The sequence below is a fragment of the Megascapheus bottae genome, chromosome 9, assembly GCF_031878675.1.
Source record: "Megascapheus bottae isolate mThoBot1 chromosome 9, mThoBot2.hap1, whole genome shotgun sequence".
NCBI classification, from domain to species: domain Eukaryota; kingdom Metazoa; phylum Chordata; class Mammalia; order Rodentia; family Geomyidae; genus Megascapheus; species Megascapheus bottae.
In genome coordinates, this window is record NC_143517.1 from 45791133 (window position 1) to 45799317 (window position 8185).

The window sequence follows — 8185 nt, forward strand, 5'->3', positions numbered from 1 at the left end:
CATATCCTACATTCAATGTTTTTCTGAAAGAGTTCTTGAACATTCCATTCTCATGATTTATATAATCCTGACAAAATATAGGTATATAACAGTTTAGGTTGGCACTGTATTGAAAAGTAGTAAAGAGGAAATTGCAGGTTCCCAGGGTGCTTTGTATCATAATGAAATTGAGCAGAATTATATATTGACAAGGAGAGACTTAGCAAATATCAACTTCATCCTTGTGTATTGGGTTTTACTTGATTTGACGCAGGTTTAGGATGAGATTGAGCTAAAGGGTTGCAGTGAATTGGCCAAACAACTGTTTCTTGAAATGGCATTTGGATACTTAGAAATAGCAATTTGGGGCCTTCTTGGTGATTTTTGTTCTACCCCTTTGCTTTCAAGTGGAACAAAATAATGTCATATTTTTCTGGCTAATCATAAATTGATGGAGGATGGTACAGTAAGAAATCATTCACTAGCTTAATCTCTCAGGGCAGACATCCCAGAATTAGTGGGTACAGTTACCTTAGAATTAAAGTGCCAATTGAAGGTCTTGGAAAAGGGAGGCAAAGTTGTATTAATTTTAATAAAAGTCAAATCATTCCCCATCATTTTAGATTGGACATGATATAAAACAATGTAAGGAAAATACGTTTTAAATGTCTCTACTAAGGGGAGTAGGATTAAGGGGAGGGATGGAAGAGAGGACGTGGAGGAAAATTCAGCCACAGTATTTAATGCATATCCTACAAAATGTTTAAAAATGAAGGAAGAGGTAGGGTTAGGAAGGACGGGAAAATTATTGATCAAGATGCATTGTATTCACAAACTGCTTTGTTGGATGGCAACTCCTTTGTAGAACTATAATTTGTCAATCCTGGAATGGGTACATAAGTGAAGATAGAATACGTAACTTGAGAGGATCGTTGGGTTAGGATAGATGGTACAGAAAAGATGGAAGGGGTGACACTATTTTTTTTGCCAGTCCTGGACCTTGAACTCTGGGCCTGAGCACTGTCCTTGGGCTTTCCCAAGACTAGAACTCTACCATTGGAGCCACAGCACCACTTCTGGCTTTTTTTCCCTATGTATGTGGTACTGAGGAATCAAACCCGGGTCTTTGTGCATGCTAGGCAAGCATTCTACCACTAGGCTAACCTCCTGGCCCCAGAGGGGTGACACTGTTTAAGATGCATAGATTTGTTAATTGACATGAAACCTCTTGTACAACTACTTGGCTACAGTAAGAATGAATACATTAAAATTTTTAAATATTATACATTTTTCATTATATATATATAATTTTCAAAGCAAAAATATTTAGACCGGAGCCTTCGAAGGCAGTTAAGTAGAACCTAATGGATGGTAGGGCAGTTTTGACCCTGTCTTTTAATATATTCATGCAAGGTAAAACAAGGTTCTTTGCTTTTCTTTAAAAAAAAAACACAACTGTGCAAAGAAATAGTACAATAGCAACCTTGAAGTAGAATCAATAAATATCAACGGAATGGACAAGTAAGGCATAATAATTATTGCCATGTTGGGAAAGTCTAGTGTTGCACTCCAAAATATGTAGAGAATATAATGACCAGATTAGGGTAACTGGCATCTCTATTTCATAAGCTGCACCAAGCTTTTTGGATAACTTAAGAAGTTCCGTATGCTGAATTAGCTTTAAATCATTTCATCAGATACCTATGCTTCTATTGGTAAGTCTGACAGTATGGAAAAAGTAACAGCCCATTTGAGGAAAAGAAAGAATGAATTTTAATGGGATGATTTTCAGAAAAAACTAAAGAATTTAGAGTAATTTGTCATTGTAAAACAGATATTTGGAGTCTGTAAAATCCAGTTTGGTTTCATACTTCTTTTCTCTATAGAATCTTCCTCTATAAATCCAGGGTATTCTGGGAACCACTATTCATATTCCCATGTGTAAGTCTGTAATGAGTTTAATGATGTGCTATAAGAGTCTAAACCATTTTTTCCAATTCTACTTATCTTTAGAATTGAATTCTGTTAAAATAAAATAGGTTCTCCACTCAAAATTAGTCTTAAAATTATTATATAATAGCTTGTTCTGTTATCAATATTATGTCATATTATTACATTACAATCTTTAAAAGTCTTGCAATTCAAAAGTACTCAGATGGGATTTGGCTATAGAAACCTTCAGTTTCCTCTGATATCCTTTTTAAGAATGTTATTGTAAATATGATGTACAGAGGTGTTACAGTTACATAAGCAAGGAAATGAGTATATTTCTTGTCAAATAATGTTACCCACTCCCTCGTTTCCTCCTGCTTTCCTTTCTCACCCTGACTCCCCTTGTCTCCAGGTTGTAATGTTCAGTTCATAGTGTTTTGGGAGAATTGCTGTTGCATTTTCCTGATATCCATAATCACCACACAATATACTTTAGATATAACATATATTATTTCAAAAAGAAATCTACATAGAAATAAATATCTGGAAATTCAGGGAGATCAGAGAAGAGCTAATTATGCTTGATTACTGTTTTTGTGTGTGTGTGTGTGTGTGTGTGTGTGTGTGTGTGTGCTGAATGACAGACTGTGGAGGAGCAAGGTACAAGACAATACAAGCAATCTATAATGGGTAATAAAGAAATCCCAATTGTCTTTTGTTAATGGATTTTAAATATTTCTAGTGTCCATGATGACATACAGATAAGATTAAGTGAATGTTGTATAATATGGTGGTAAAAGGTAAAGATTAGGGCTAGTGGTAGAGTGCTTGCCTAGCATACATGAAGACCTGGGTTCTATTCCTTGGTTACCACATATACAGGGGAAAAAAAAAATCCAGCAGTGACGCTGAGGCTCAACCGGCACAGTACTAACCTTGAGGAAAAAGTGTCCAAGGAGAGTGTGTAGGCCCTGTTAGAGCTCTACCACTTGAGCCATAGCACTACTTCCAGCTTTAAAAAAAAAAATTTTATGTTCATGTGGTATGGAGGGCTTTGTGCATGCTAGCCGAGCAATGTGCTACTAGGCTACACTCCCAGCTCTTGCCCTACTTTTCTAACAACTTGAGATGCATAGTAGTATTTTTTATCTCTGATTTTTCTTTTTAATGTAAACACTCATTGGTATAAACTTTCTCCTTTACTGTGCTTCAAAAACAGATTTCATTTTCATTGCAAATCAAGTGAAAGTGTAGGTACAGAGTACTAATCTTAAGCATAAAAGCTAGGGAGAGAACTCAGGCCCTGTATTCAAACCCCAAAACCAGAACCAAACAAAAAATATGTAATATGTTTAGAGAAGAATTGAACAAGAGTAGGGAGGAAAATAAAAGTCATGGTGAATCACTGGTATGAATTGAACAGACTAAATGAACTCTCAAAGGTACCATAGAATCTTAAATTATTAACTGCTAGATAGTGTAATACATAGCATGTGAGCTCTTAAATTAGACAGAATCTTTCTCGGACAAGTTGTGTGGCTGTAGTTTAATTTGTTGGAGTCTCAGTTAATGAACAAGATGAAACAAAATATCATAAAAGCTACTTAATGAATAAATAGTGCCTAAAAAGTAACTAGAATGTGTCTATGATAGCCTAATCACTAAGTGCATAGAACCATATATAATGAAGCATATCAAATGAACTCCAAGAATTGGAAACAAGAGGCTTTTATGTCCTCTATGCAGTTATTTCTATTTTTTCTTTCTGTTTTAGTTTTTTGTATCCTTTATCTTATATATAAGCTTAGCTGATCTATAGAAGGGAAAGGGAATCACAGAAATATTAGCACAAAGGATGAATTAATGCAACAATGACACTAAACACTATGTCGGAAATGAATTTTACTACTTGGGGGAGAGGGGAGTGGGAAGTGGTAGTGGGAGGAAATTAGGGAGAAGGTAACAGTTTTTAAAAAGGATTGTTCTCATTACCTTACTTATGTAATTGTAACCCCCTCCCTGTTTATTTCCTTTACAATAGTTTAAAAGAAAATATCCAAAAGCTTCTTAATATAAAAATGTGTCAAACAAAACAGGTCTTATTTGAAGCCTCAACAAGCAGACTTCTCAATAGCAGCATCAGAAGCTAAAAGACAATGTAATAAACTTCCAAAACACTGAGTGAATGCTACTTAAGAATTGTTCTCTATCAATCTCTTAATCAAGTAGAACACACTTGCCTTTTATATACAACATAGAAAAGTCCCAGTATATATACTTGTTCCAGGAAGCTACTCAAAAATAACTGAAAGAATAGAGCAAAACCTTGATACAAAAGGCCATATAGTATGACCCTAATGAAAGGATCTCTAGGATATAGAAACATAAGTCATATAATGAATGATTGTTGTTCTTAAGGTACTATGTTATCTCTCATCTCTTTTCCTGTCCCTTGGTTATCTCATATTGTTACAGTATCTCACTTTGTTACCTGATATATCAGATATATTTGTATTTGGTTATTTGAAATTGGATAGGGAAGGGGGGGGGGAAACAAGATGAGGGGTGGGGGTGGGGGGAGGGAAATGGGGACCAAGACATGTGAAAGGGTATCAATGTATAGGAATTAATGCACCATCTATCTGGTAAATATCATGTAACCCTTCTATTAGTTACAATAAAAATATATTAAAAAAGAATAACTGAAAGAAAATAGTAAACCAAGAAAAAAGCATTAAAAATCATGTCTTTTGCTAATTAGGCACACAAAAGAATGATGCAAAAATCCATTTCATTAATACAATGGTCAAGTACACTGAGATGCTCACTGTTCATCATCTATCCGTTGCACTCTTTCCACAGTGGAAAGTCTCCAGAAGAGCCATCATATGTATAATCATATGGTTTCTGCTTTAAAAATATGAATCAAAAGAAGGGAGATAGTAATTGCAGACAATGTCTTCATGTTTACTGCCAGGGACCACTGATGATACTGTGGAAAATATGTTCATGTTTTCCTTTGGTTTATTGCATTCTTCATTTTTTTATTAAAGAATTTATTAACATTGATTTTTACATAATATTTCAAATGACATGTTTAACAAACAAGTGTTCAAGAAGGGAATCTCTGTATACAATCACTGGCACTTAGTTTTTAGAACATAATCAAAATTAGGCTAAGGGTTTGTATATCATAGATACATATTAATTTATGAAATAAAACATTATGCTTATAGAGTCATAGGTTTTTATGTCTATGTAATTATGTTTATATTTCCAATACCAAGTCCATAGCATTGGATATGCAAATACTGAGTCCTGACTCTTGTAGCATTCTTCATTTTTACCTCTGTAAAGTCACTTTTTATTAATAGAATTAATTTGATGAATTAAGCTTTATTAAATTGTTTCCAAAATTTCTCTAGTCATGTTTATAAGCCATCTTTCTAGAATGAATTATATTTACATTTCAGTGAATATGTGTGATTCTTATTTTTTCTATTCAAAAAAAGATGAACTTTATTTCTTACTTCTAGGATTTCTCACTATAGTTCCTTACACACTTATGACATATGTACCTCAAATAATCCAAATAAAATTAATAATAGTTCTGTAATAAAACAAACCTGCACTTAAGAATTAACTCAAAATACATTCCAAAAATATACGGTCACAGGGAATATAAATTAATTCAAGTAATTTGCAATGATAGATCCTATAGAATCCAAGACGAAGTACACATCAACTCTCAATTAATGAAACACTTGGAGCCATATTCAGCAAGACATTTTGAATCATTCAAGCTTACACACCATTTGTTACATGCCATTGTAGTCTTTTAGCTTTAATATGACTCAGGTAAACTACAAATTATGATTATTCTTCTCTCTCTCTTTCTCTCTCTCTCTCTCTCTCCCTCCCTCCCTACCTCCCTCTCTCTTTTTGGTGGGTCTTGAACTCGGCGTTGTCATCAACTCTTCAGCTCAAGGCTACCACCCTACCTTAGAGCAAATATTAATTTTTTTTTGCCAGTCCTGAGCTTGAGCTCAGGGCTTGAGCACTGTCCTTGGATTTTCTCAAGGACAGAGTTCTATCACCAGAGCCTCAGCACCACTTCCCGCTTTTATCTATGCATGTGGTACTGAGGAATCAAAACCAGGTCTTCATGCGTGCTAGGAAAACATTCTACCACTAGGCCAAACTCCTGGCCCACAAATAGTAATTTTTAACCATATGTTTTTAAAGTCTCAGGTCATAAAACACTAATTTATAGAACATTAAGTCCATGGTAAATCCAAGGTTCATGTCTGGATTGTTAAATTTGAACTATTTGCCAATAGATCAAATATAACCATAGATTACCATGGATGCTTTTACTAATCCTTGAACTCAGGGCCTGAGCATTGACCTTGGGCTTTCTCAAGGCCAGAGCTCTACCACAGAGCCACAGTCACACTTCCCTCTTTTTTCTATGTACATGGTACCAAAGAATCGAAAACTGGTCTTTGTGCGTGCTAGGCAAGCACTCTACCCCAGCCAAACTCCTGGCCCCAATTGCAACCATTATTGATGTCAATAGCAGGAGCTAATATTAAGTCAAGATAAGAGGTATTCTAAAAATGTAGGTAGGTGACAATCTCAGTACATAGTGAAGAAAAGTTAAAAAGGAAAATCAGTATCTAGGTAAAACAATGGAGGGAGGAGTAAAATAGAGAAAGGAAATGAAGACTACAGATGTGCTGTACTTTAAAAAGCTGAGCTAAATTCATGTGAATCATCATATTCAGGCCATGTTTAAAAAGACAATGGATGATCTGGACTCATTTATGAACAGGCCATGTGCTTACCGAACCATTTCACAGGAGTATTTTTAAATAAGGATACACAGCTACACTGAATGATGTGAAATTTGTTTCAAATGAGAGAATATTTTATGACTTAACTATGACAGCCTTTACTGATCTGTTAGCTACAGTATTCCAAGTGACTTATGGACAGAATTTGAGAATCTATAAACAGTTGAAAACAGTTACATCGCTATATTTATTGCCAATAACTCAAATTCAGCATTTCTTCTAATTTCAAATAAAAATTTGCAGTATTACTAGAAATACTTGAAACTATGTCATGGATGGAAGTAATATACATTTTTTACTGTATTTTATTGTCAGGGTAATGTATAGATGGGATACAGTTACTTTAGCCAGGTAGTGGGTGCATTAATCCTTTTTTTACCCATATATTTTTATTATAATTAATAGAAGGGTTGCATTATATTCACCAGATAGGAGGTGCATTACTTCAAAAACATTGATACCCTTTCTCATGTCTTGGTCCCTATTTCCCACTCCCCACCTCCGCCCCTCATATTTTTCCCCCTTTCTTATCCTATTTCAAATAACCAAATAAGCATATATACAATATATCAGATAACAAGGTGAAATACTGTAACAATATGAAATAACCAAGGGACAGCAAAAGAGATGAGAGATAACATGGTATATTAAGGACAGCAATCACTCGTTATATGGCTTTTGTTTCTATATCCTGGAGGTCCTTTCATTTAACGTCATTCTATATGGCCTTATGTATCTAGGTTTTGTTCTATTGCTCTGCTAGGAGAGCCCAAGGTTTCTACTGATTATGACAAATGAGGGAAACCATTGAGCCTAAGTTCCTTTGAGTCTGGCTTACTTCACTTAATATGATTTTTTCTAAGTCTTTCCATTTCCTTACAAACAGGGTGATGTAGTTCTTTCTGACAGCAGCGAAGAATTCCATGTGTATGAATACTACATCTTGTTGATCCACTCATCAACTGAGGTGCATCTAGGTTGGTTCCATATCTTTGCTATGGTAAATAGTGTTGCAATGAACATCATTGTGCTAGTGGATTTAGTATGTCCTTGCTTCTGGACGATTGGGTAAATGCCAAGTAGTGGAATTGCTGGGTCATAGGGGAGTTCTATGTTTAGTCTTTTGAGGCACTGCCATACTGCTTTCCATAGTGGTTGAACGAGTTTGCACTCCCACCAGCAGTGTAGTAGTGATCCCTCCTGGCCACATCCCCTCCAGCATCTGTTTTTATTAGATTTCTTGATCCTGGCAATTCTAAGTGGAGTGAGGTGGAATCTTAGAGTTATTTTGATTTGCATTTCTTTTATGGCCAGAGATGTTGAACATTCTTCATGTGTCTATAGGCCATTTTTGTTTCTTCTTCAGAGAAGACTCTCTTTTTAAGCCTTTGGCCCATCTTTTAATGGGATGGTTGTTA